This window comes from Mesocricetus auratus, unplaced genomic scaffold, assembly GCF_017639785.1.
Source record: "Mesocricetus auratus isolate SY011 unplaced genomic scaffold, BCM_Maur_2.0 Super-Scaffold_100024, whole genome shotgun sequence".
Taxonomy (NCBI): Eukaryota; Metazoa; Chordata; class Mammalia; order Rodentia; family Cricetidae; genus Mesocricetus; species Mesocricetus auratus.
Genome location: NW_024429205.1, coordinates 18,438,938 through 18,450,957, shown reverse-complemented (window position 1 = coordinate 18,450,957; position 12,020 = coordinate 18,438,938). Strand labels below are relative to the sequence as shown.

Below are 12,020 nucleotides of genomic sequence, written 5' to 3'. Positions count from 1 at the left end.
CTCATAATGGCTTTCTTTCCTCTTGGGTTCACACTCTATATCACACAACTACACTTCTTCATTTAGGGTCATCTGAAGCAATAACTGTTCCAGTATCTTCACTAACTAACAGCTAACAGAAGATAATCTAAACTCCTCCTAAATATGTTTATTCTTGTGTGCTAGACTTTGACTTCCATAGAATCCAGACTCTATCAGGTGAGCATTTACCTGTCCTCTAAAAATTTCTGTTAAAAAAGAGAGAATAAGCTTCTGTCATAGACATTAGTTTTGTCCTTCACAACAATGTTTTATCTTACCAATAACCACTAGGAGCAAAGTCTCCTTTTTATATTCAATTTCAACAGCTATACTTCTAGTCAAAAATTATAATTGTGTACTTTGGAATATGAAATAAATTCTTCTTTATAATCTGCAGTTTTCAGGTGCTTAATGTCATTTTTCAAAAATACCATTGAAGATTTTTTATTACACAAAAAAAGATAACAGTTGAGTTGCAGGGAGGAGGGTGATAGTGCACAGAAAAACAACACAACTTTTTACTTAACTATACCAGGTCATCAAAGAGCCACTTTCCAGAAACTTGAGGAAAGAGCTATCTGTAACTGTGACCCATCTCTTTCTCTTGGGGGTGAAATCAAAATTCTCCTTTCTCAGAGCCTATGTGTCTCCAGTCAGAGAGCTTAGTTATCACATCAGCATCTCATGTTGCCCTTTGGAACTGGGCTGGAAAAAGTTAGATTTTCTCCCGAAGTGATCCCACACCGCCACCCAACAGACATTATTCTATTAGTATTGTTAGTTACCCTTTCTCAAACTCAAAGACAATCTTTAAGTTCTTTATAAAGAACACAGCAATTAGGCATTAAAATCACCATTACACATCTTCATAGTTTCCCCACATGCCCAGGCCTAGGACTTCCTAACTCACTAAGACATATTTTTCTTTTACAATCTTAAATATTAAAGGACAAAGAACAACTTTTAAACAATGGTATGAAATAGTTGTTTCTTAAATGGAATGGTATACTGACTAAATACATATTGTATTGCTAAACAGTGTAGTAAGTAGATTGCCTTATTTTATCTCAAGCAGCTTATAAAAAGTCAAGTAGAATGCAATTATGTAACAGGTGCAGGGGAGGAGGTGTAATGGTATAATGGTATATAGAACCACAAAGAAATTCACCAAGCAAGACCAATAAGACCAACAAGTAACTGGAGAAAAATGAGTCACAAATAAGCTGCTTACAGACCAATGGAAATACAGTTTTGAAACTGTAGCACACGTGACTCGTTGATTTTCTGCTACATACTAAAGTAATCCTGTTTCTTAGATAAATTCCTTGTATTAATAAAGGAATAAGCTCAACAGACTTCTGTATTCTCTAAATATTAAGACAAGTTCCAAAATCAAAATTACAAGTGAAAACTGGTCTTTTAAAATTGGACTCATCAACTAGCACACTGAAAAACCAAGTATAAAAAATAATTAAATATAATGATTAAAAACAAGTGATTCGAATTCAAAGTCACAAAGAAAGCTGCAAAGCTACAGAAGCACCAGACTGCAAGGCTGGAGGCCTGGAAGTAAACCCAACTCCACACACAGCAGCTAATTAACTTTTGGCAGTTAGCATCTCTCTCTTCATTGGAGTTCTTATGAGAGTCTAGTGAGTTAATCTACATAAAGTGCTTAGAATAGAGCCTTAAATAATAAATACTACGAAGTCAATCTGTCCTTTGTGAGAAATATCTTTTTACTGAATACTCAAGGAATTATTTGAACTAAGAATTCAGCTCATCGCCAAATGAGCATAGCTGAACAAAGAGCAATTTTTGGACCTTTTGCTCATACCCTGCCCCTTCCATCAGTACACTGTCCCAAATCATGAACACCAAACTTAAACAATCACCAACCATCCTATGAAAAATTTCGTTTATTTCCACAACAGACTCCCCTCCCATGTACACTGGGCAATAGTGAATCAGATCCATAGCATACCTTCCTTGTACCTGTGAAACTTCAATGTGTCCTCCAAAATATCACAACTGTTAAAGCAAAACTGTACAATATTATCATATTTAGAACTAAGGATAATTATTGAATATCAAAATACCCAATCATTGTTCAAATTTACATGATGTGTCATAGATGCTAAAGGACAAAATCTAGACTACCTAAAAATTCAAACATTGTCAGCAACCTAACGTTTTTCACTCCTGTTCCTCCTTCTACTCATTCTTTATCTGTTGGGGGAAAATGCCTATGTCCCAAGGAGTTCCCCACTGGCTGTATTTTCCTGACAATATCCAGTGTATCATTTCATATGTTACTCTACTCCCATAAACAAGGAGTTAGAAATAGAGACTTGATCAGATTTGGGTTTAAGTCTAATGTGGGGGCAAGACTACTTCACGGGAAGGTTGCACTGTTAATGCCCACTAAACCTTCCTGTAATGCTAGTAGCCACTGGTGACCTATGCTTAGGGTCAGGGATTTCTTCTAAAATGGTAAAGTTCTGTTCTACCACACTTTCTTCTTTTATTAACTAGAATGTACCTCAGAAAACCCTAGCCACTAACTCTTTGGCTACCCTGAAGTATAGTTGTTTCCTGAGTATGCTTCAGACAAAACTAGGAAAGGCTGTTAGTCAGAATCTTAGGAACTCACACATAAACGTATTTGGAGTGATTTGTCACATTGTTGTGATGCTTACCAATGCCCAAACAGTATCATCTTTGACCAGCCAGAGCCCACTGACTCTGCATTGTGACTGTTTTGCCAAAGCTCTAAATTTTTTGTTTGGTTTTGATAGCCTCTTTTAGAAATATTTATGACCACAAATTTAGAATCAATTTGAGGTACAAAACAATCTTATTCAGCCAGTTTCTTTTTTATTCTTTATTTTTACTAATAAAAATCATCCATGTCAACAGATTATTATTATGGAACATTGAAACAAGACATTAAGTAAGATTTTTCATTTACATCTACTTCCAGTATTCTGTTGAATTCTTTTTATGTTTTAAAAAGCATATTATATCAAAGCTGAAAATAAAATGTTTTAATCTGAGTGACTGGAAGAAAAAGATTCCTACTCTTCTTCTCTGTTTTCCTTTGATTTTAGAAAGTGTTTCTTCAAGCTAAAAAACAGCTTTACTGCTTTTTTCTTATATGTATATCCAGTGTACAAAAATATGGGGTACATTATGACATTTTCATACATGAATATCTCTTCTTTGCTCACTACGCTCTCATGCCCCCACATTGGTCTTTTTCTTCTTATCAAACGGTCTCCCCTGCGCTTCTCTGGCATACATGCACACACTTTAACCTAGATTCTGCATAGGAGAAAAAACATGACATTTGTTATTTTGACCCTGGCTTATGTCACTTTATATCATGATCTCCATGGCCATCCACTTTCCTGCTAATGACAGCATGTCATTCACCTGTTGAGCATCATCTAGGCTGTCTCCATCATTAGGCTATTGTGAACAGTGCCACAGTAAACACATGCAAGTCTCTTTGCTGTCTGCTCACTTGGATTCCCTTTTGTATACAGCCAGGAGTGGTACAGCTGGATATACTTCTAATTTACATTTTTGAGGACCATCCCTATTGAGTCTCATGCTGGCTGCACTAACAATTTACATTCCCACCATGAGTTTCCTTTTACAACCCCTGCTCCCCACATCCTCATCAACAGTTACTTATTTTCTTAATGACAGTCATTCTTAATGGGGTAAGATTGAATCACTATATTATTTTGATTTGCATTCTTTTGATTCATATGGTGAACATTTCCTTATATACTTATATGGCCATTTGTATTCTTTTGTGAACTTACTGTTCAATTCATTCAACCATTTATTAATTAGATTATTTCCTTTAATTTTTGAGTTTTTTAGGCTTTCTAATGATGGGAAGTATCCTTCTTCTGCTGTGAATATATGTTTCTCTTATTGGTTGATTAATAAAGCTGTTTCACCCAGTGAACAAGCAAGATGCAGCCAGGTAGGAAGGATAGGCAGGGCTACCAGACTAGGAGAATGCTGGGAAAGGGAATACAGAGTTGCCAGAGAGACACCATGTAGCTGCCAAACAAGAAAGAGACCCGGCATCACTCATAAGTAAACCAAGACCACATGGAGATACACAGATTAACAGAAATGGGCTAATAATTAAAAGAGAGCTAGCCAAACAGTTTAGCCACTGGCCAAACAGTTTATACTTAATATAAGTCTCTGTGTGTTTATTTGGGACTAAATGGCTGTGGTACCAGGAGGGAGAGAAAGTTCTGTTTACATTCTAGATACTAATCTTTTGTCATATGTATAGCTAGAAAGTTTCTCTCCCTGTTCTATGGCAGAGTCTTCACAATGGCTCTCCCCTCTGCAGTACAAATGCAGCAGCATGTTTTTGTATTGTTCTGATGAGATCTCATTTGTCCATTCTTGCTATTATGCTGTGAACTCTTTGGAAGTCCCATTCAGAAAGTCTTTGCCTATTCCTATCTTCAACTATTTTCCCTTACCAAGTTCAGCCTATATCCATAGTGAGTTGATTTTTATACAGAGGCAAAGATGTTTGTTCTTTTACATGAAAATATACCAGATCTTCTGGCACAGTTTGTCAACGAGGCTATCTTTCTCCAATGCAGGGTCTGGACACCTTTGTAAAAAATCAGATGGTTGTAGTGGTGTGGGTTTATTGCTGGGTTTTTTATGTTATTGCATGGTCTACATTGTGGAAAAACTAAGCCTCAATGGCCTAGAGTGTGTCCAATATATATCTCCTTACAGTTGGTCTAGACTAATAGAGTATGGGCAGTAGATATTTCCTGACAGCCAGTCTGGGTGTGCCAGAGGGCCTTGACAACAGCAGACGAGGGATGTGAACCTATGAACAGTTACCAAGTCACCTCAGCAAATGTCAGCTCATTGGATCTCCTCCCGTGTGGCAGGATTGCGGAGTATTGAAGGTTTACCCCTTCCTGGAATAAACTGAGATTGTTGTCTCAACCTGTTCCTGATGCCTGTGTCGTTGGTGTCACACCTACTTTCTCCACCCACAAGGGACACCCGTCAGCCCTGCAACACTACATGTCTGGTTTTGTGCATTACCATGCTGTTTTTGCTATGATGACTCTGTAGTATAAATTGAGGTTAGGTATTGTGATACCTCCAGAACTGCTCTTTTAGCAAAGGATTGTTTTAGCTATCAATGCTCTTTTATACCGTCATATAAATCTTCTTAGGATATTTTTTTCCTTACTGGGAAGAATGTCATTAGAATTTTTATTTTGCTGACTTTTAGATCATTTTAAATAATATGGTCATTTTCACAATATTACTTCTGCTAATTCAAGAACCTGAGAAGTCTTTGGTTCTTCTGGTATCTTCTTCAATTTCTCCCTTTCCCTCCTGTTCCCTCATCCCCAGTTTTCTGTGATCAGGACAGTTCTGCCTTCATTCTTGGCATGCCTGTTATTGGTAGACAGAAAAGCTACTGATATTTTTTTTTGTCAGTGTATTCTGATGCTTAACTGAAAGTCTCTATCAGATCTAAGAGTTCTATGGTAGTGTTGTTACAGCTTTTGTGTATAGGAATTTACTGTTTTTGAATAAGGATAATTTGACTTCTTCCTTTCCTGTTTGTATCTATTTCTTTGGTTGACTTGGTGCTCTAGCAAAGACTTTGTGTACATTATATTGAATAAGGACAAAGAAAGTTGATTACCCTTGTCTCATTCCCATTTTAAAGGAAATGCTTCTTGTTTTCTCCACATTTAGTATAATGTTGGCTATAAGGTTTGTCATATAATATCCTTTATTAGAGATACAGTCCTTCTATTCCTAGTTTCTTTGGACCTTTTATCATGAGATATGTTAAATTTTGTTAAATTTCCTTTTCCCATCTACTGAAAACATCTTGTGACTTCTGTCCTAAATTTTATTTATTTTGTTTGGAGTTTTGTTGTTGTTATACTTACTAATCTGTATATGCCTAACCATTTATTCTTACATCTCTTAAGTAAAGTCAACTTGGTTATGCGTTGGTCTTGATGTGTTCTTGAAATCAGTTTACAAGTAAGTATTTTAGTGAGAAATTTTGAGCTTACCCTCATTAGTTAAACTACTTTACAATGCTCTCTCTTTGTTGCTAGTTTCCCTGTCCTGCTTTGGTGTCCAGATGATTCTGGCTTCACGCAAAAGGTTTGGTACTGTCTCTTCCATAAGAATGGGAAGACAATTGGTGCTAGCTCTTTACAGGCTTAGTAGAATGCCACAGGGAAGACACGGGTCCTGTGCTCTTCTTTGTTGACAGATTTCTTTACTACTACTTCAATTTTGTTGCTTGTTATAGATCTGTCTACAAGTTGTATATATGTGTCCTGTTGATTTAATAAGTTGTATATGCTTAGATTTTCCATTTTTCTTTCTTCTTCTTCCTCCTCTTCTTCTCCTCCTCCTCCTCCTCCTCTTCTTATTCTTATTCTTTTGGAACACAAGTTTACAAAGAAGTCTCTAATTAACTATTGCATTTCAGTAGAATATGTTCTAACAGCCCCTTGTCATCTCTAATTTTTTAATTTTGAGTCTTCTCTGGTTAATTTGAGTAAAGGTTTGTTAATCATTATTTTTACAAATACTTTGTCTTATTGATCCTGATATTATTCTGCTAGTCTACATTTCATTAATATCAGCATGGTTTTTATTACTTGTTTCTGTCTACTAATTTGGATTTTGCCTTGTTATTTTTCTAAGGACTTATGGTACAATCATTAAGTTATTTGAGTTCTCTATGACTTCTTTTTAAAGTTTTTATATATATTTGTGGATACATACCATGTGTATGTACACAGAGGTCAAAAGTTAAAGGTAGGTATCTTCCTCAATCTCTACATATTTTTTCAAACAGGCTGTCTCTTGTATGTGTGTGGTATGTGCACATGAGTTTGTAGGTGTACATACCCATGTACATGAATGTGGAGGCCAAAGAAAGACAGACTCTGCCTCTATCACTCTCTGATCTGCAGCCTTGAGACAGGGCTTCACAATGAACTTAGAGCTTGAGTTTCTGAGCTTCAGCTAGGCTGGTTCGATAGTAAACTCTGGGACTACAAGAGAGAATCTCTCACTGAACTAGACACTCACTGAGATACTTGACTCTAGAAATTATTTAACTTCATTATTTGTTTTGAAGCAGTTAAACTCTTAGAGATTAAGTTATTGTGTGGTATAAATCAGATTTTTACAAAGACCAGATGTCTTTTCTTTAACATCAACACTTGTGATAATAATAAAACTATAAATTGAGAATATTTGAAATACTGAATCAGGCCCTCTGAAATAAGAAAAATAAAATTATCACTTGTAAATAAATATTTATCCAATTTTACAAAAAGCACAAATTCACAAATGCATAAACACTTTTGCCTATATGGATAGCAGACAATACTGTGGCAAAACATAATTCTATAGTTGCTGATCACCTATTTCTTTACAATTTCTGAAAAGATATGGGTTTGGTGGCCAAATACTGCTTACAATTTTTACTCTTTTCAATACTGAATCAAGATTGAAAATAATTACTGAATACTAATTTCTTTCCCTGGAAAAAGGAGGATATGAACTGATATCATGGTGCAATCTCTTTTACGCTAAAATCCAAGACACCCTTTCTTGTAGCTTTTTGTAGCTGTGCTTTGAGCCAAAGGAACAAATGCAACTGCTCTGGGCTACAAGTGGCTATAAATAAATCAAATAATCAACTGGTCAAAACAAGATTCAAACAAGAAAGCTCCTGTTTGTATCTTCAGTGCTAACCAGTAATACCTAAATGAAGTGTTGGTATTTTCTCAGAATATCAGAGCTTCCCTTCTACTGAAAAACAAAATACCTACTAGCATGCATGTGGCAGCAATGGCTGATCCAGATGAGATAGATGCCTTTGATAAGACCTTTTTGCCAAAAGCTCACTTCACTTTCTCTCCAAGCATAATATTTAACATTAACTATGAAACTGGTTTTACAAGATTCTCAGTCATAGTTTGTACTGAGGTATTTTGTGCTATGAAAAGGAAATTTCTAGATACTTTAGTAGTATGGCACTCTGGTTTTAATAATAATATCCGTTAATATCACTCTGAAACCCACTTATATTGTTTTATGCACACTAATTATTATAAGGAGGTTAAGGGACATGAATTCAGTTTCCGGGTGCCATGAAAGAAGTTTGGAAGCCTGTGCCCTTTGATGCAGGCCACAGCAGCAGCACAGCACAGGCCGAGACCTTCCCCACCCACTTTACTAAAATTTGTTTTCAACTCTTTACTCAGACTAGACAAAACCATTTTAAAAGGTAACATTGTAGTTGTGTAAACTGTAATAAATGACATATAATCTGGATAATTTTATAAGACCTTAACTCATTCTCTCATGTTTTACTGATTCCACGTTACTGGAATCCACCATGCACACAATCCCATAATCTCATGATCTAAACTTCTCTAAAAACTTGTCACAGGGTACAGTTTAAAATTATTATGAAATCTTCAATTATATTTGTTTTCAAAGGGAAAAATATGACTACAGAAATTACTCTCAGACCTTGCAATACTGGGAAGGTAATGTGAAATTGATTAACTCAAATTTTTGAACAAGAACTTAAGCAACCTATTTTAAACTACAGAGAATTTTTTGAATCATAGCATCCACAATCAATTAGCAATCAAACACAACTGATCATGATTTCCTACACCCAAATCTTTTCTATTGGTAAGGTCCCAATGTAGAATTTAACTGTATTACATAGAAAGGGGATGGAAATGATTGTACATAATGGGTTTCAGATGTCTTATCTAGTCTTGCTGGTACCAGAATAAACAACTGAGCAACCTATGTCTTCAACATCATTTATAATAAAGTTCTAGAGTAATTTACATCTTTCCACAAATCTAAAACCATTTTTGTTGTTGTTTGCTTGTTTTGTAAATCTTATGCATCCAAATGATATTAAGTAAAGTTAATAAGAAATATCATCTGAAAAAAATCAACTACAATGGTACTAATAGTAAGACAAATCATATGTTTATTCATTACTTACTTTTGATTCAAAATTGATAAATTGCACCATTCTTGTCTGGGAGGGATTTCCTTTACAACTGAGGAAAACTAAGGTTTACCACAGCATGAATTCTTACTCTTTTTAATATATTGCTTTCCATATTTTCCTAACAAAATAGAAAAATATGGACTTAATCCTATTAATAAGTGAAACATTATTCTCAGTGTTTTACCTTTATATTCCACTAACATACTATCTTCTAAATTACTATTTAAAAAAAGACCTAGAAATCAATCAATTTGCCTACCCCGAACATACATTCTTTCCATCTATGTAAAAAGTAAATAAAAAATTATTAACAAAACACATAAATAACTCTGTCCTGTGATAATTTGTACATATTCTAAAATAAAACTAGATAACTACTATTGTGTTTGTTTCCTTTGATATTACATTTCCTTTTGGGTTTGCTGTCATATGTATTCTCTAAAGTGGAGATCCACACCATGTTTTAGAAGTCACTTGGCTTCTAATTACATATGTTCCCTTTATCCTCCAAGCGAAATTAGTCTACCAGATCCAAAGGTCCCACAGGAATAACAGCCAATGACTCCAGTGGATACGAAATCCTTAAGAGTTAAAGAGAAAAGGGAAAAAGTTCCTAAGTGAATCATGGAATGACCATTACTAAAGGTCTCGCTGTGAATGAGTAGGCTCTGGTAGGACAATGGATTTTGTGGTTAATGTCAAGAATCATGACTTTCTTTTTAGTCTTGTTTTGTGGAAATAGGGTCTTACTGTGCAGCCAGGATGGCTTCAAATTCATGATGATTCCCTATCTCAGCCTCCTAGGTGATGGGAATACAGGTGTGTACAGGACTCTCAGGTAGCATCTACTCCAATACTAGTATGGTTTACTGAGTATTAATCTTCAATCTATTTCTTATCATAGATGCCCTTTGTAATTTTTCTTCTGCTGCTGTGTTGTGGAGAATGGAGTAACGCAAGGCATGAGCGCAGTGGAATGCTCTTTAAAAGCTAAGCACTCTAACATCTAAGAACATTGAAACTTATAAAACCTACATACAGAAGGACACTATCAAATCAGTACCAGCAAGTCTAATTACATAAAATTGTGCCTCAAATACCTTTGAGTAGGCAGAAATTCTGACTGTTGGTGTCTTCATTAGGAGGCAAGGTTTCCTCCTATGTGATCTTGTCTAATGGTCCTTGGTTTTATCATCAGATCGGTTCCAATTACATTTCCATTAGTACAGACAGATCTAAAGCAGAAGAAAGAACGGGGCATGGTTAGGCCATGGAAATCATGGTGAATTCACTGTTTCCCTGCAAGAATATAAAGGTTCTTAGATGCTCTAATTGGATAAGAAATGCCAATTCTCATTGTGTCATTGCTGCAGGTAGAAAAGAAATTAAATCAAAGATAACAGAGAAACATAACGTTAATGAGAAGTTCACTGAATTTTATTTTATGTTCAGGTCCCATATGGTGATCTGTAGCAATAATGAGTTTGCACTGATGTCCCAAAGATGCAAAGGGTCTCAGACTACACTCATACAGAGCTGCCAAAGTCATCCTAACAGCATCCTATATACCCTGCCCCAGGTAAAACCAAATAGTAAGAAGAGACAGGAGTTTCATATATTAAACAAAAATCTGGGATAGCAAAGAATGCAGTATCATGCCTAGTGTTCATAACTGGGTCACTGGTAATGCTGACCTGTCCCTACTACACCTCAGAATTACCACCAAACAGTAGGGGCTTTATAGGGAGGGCCTTCTTAAGAAGTGTGAGTCCTAATGGGTTTAGCTTCACCACTCAGGAGGAAGTCTGCTAGGAAACTATCCTACCAACAAACTGAGCTGTAGGCCAGAGCTAACTCTTCATTCGCGTCCCTCTAAATCACAGAACACACAACCAAGCTCCAGAGATGATCACTCTATTAGGTCAATTTAGGACCCTGGGCTACTTAATTCCTTCTGTGGTTCCCAGGACCAATGTTTAGTCAGCTGTATTCAAACACTAACCATCTGGACAACTACCTTCTCTCCTATCTTCATGCCCCTACTGTTCTCTGCTTTTTCACCCACCCCATTAATTCCACAACTGCTATCTTTTATTCCACACAAATGGCCAAGTGTATGAAAAAATTGTTCAGCATCACTAATAAACAGAGAAATGCAAATCAAAACCACAATGAGATATCATCTCACTTCAATAAGAATGGGCACTATCAAAAGGACAAAAGACAGCAAGTGCTGATGAGGATGTGGAAGAAAGGGAACCCTTGTACACTGTGGTTGGGAATGCAAATTACTACATCCATTATGGAAAACAGTATGGAGATTCCTTAAAAATTAAAAATAGAACTACCATATGATCCAGAAATCCCATTTCTGGATATATATCCAAAGGAAATGAAATCAGTACATCAAAGAGACATCTGCACTCCAATGTTCATTGCAGCACTATTCATAATAGCCACGAAATGAAAACAACTGAAGTGCCCATCAACTGATGAATGGGTAAAGATAATGTGGTATACATACCCAATGGAATATATTCAGCCATAAAACAGACTGAAATCCTGCCATTTGTGACAAAAATGGATGGAACTGAAGATAATTACATTAATTGAAAGAAGCCTGTAACTGAAGGATGAGTACTGCATAATCTCACTCATGTGGAATATAAAAGTTGATCTTGTGGATGGTAAGACTAAAATGGTCATTATCAGAGGCTGTGGAGATTAGGAGCAGGGAGGGATGGAAGAGACTGAGCAGTAGGTACAAACCTAGACAGAAATACATTCTGGCGGTCTGTTGTATAGTGTTATTATTGTACAACATTGTAGTATATACTTCAAAAAGCTAGGAGAAAGAAATTGCTTTTACCTTAAAGAAATGAAGTTTGGAGAGACA

At 35.9% G+C, this 12,020-nt stretch overlaps 1 protein-coding gene across 10 annotated transcripts in view; it reads right to left on the bottom strand.

Moving 5' to 3' along the window:
• The window catches only part of Ncoa1 (nuclear receptor coactivator 1), a 207,711-nt gene that overhangs the window by 138,956 nt on the left and 56,735 nt on the right, over positions 1-12,020 (bottom strand). For all 10 annotated transcript variants that reach the window (XM_013119840.3, XM_040730921.1, XM_013119838.3 and 7 more), the window contains one exon: positions 10,225-10,359. The gene's annotated coding sequence lies outside the window, so the exon portion shown is untranslated. The remainder of the gene's footprint in view (positions 1-10,224; positions 10,360-12,020) is intronic.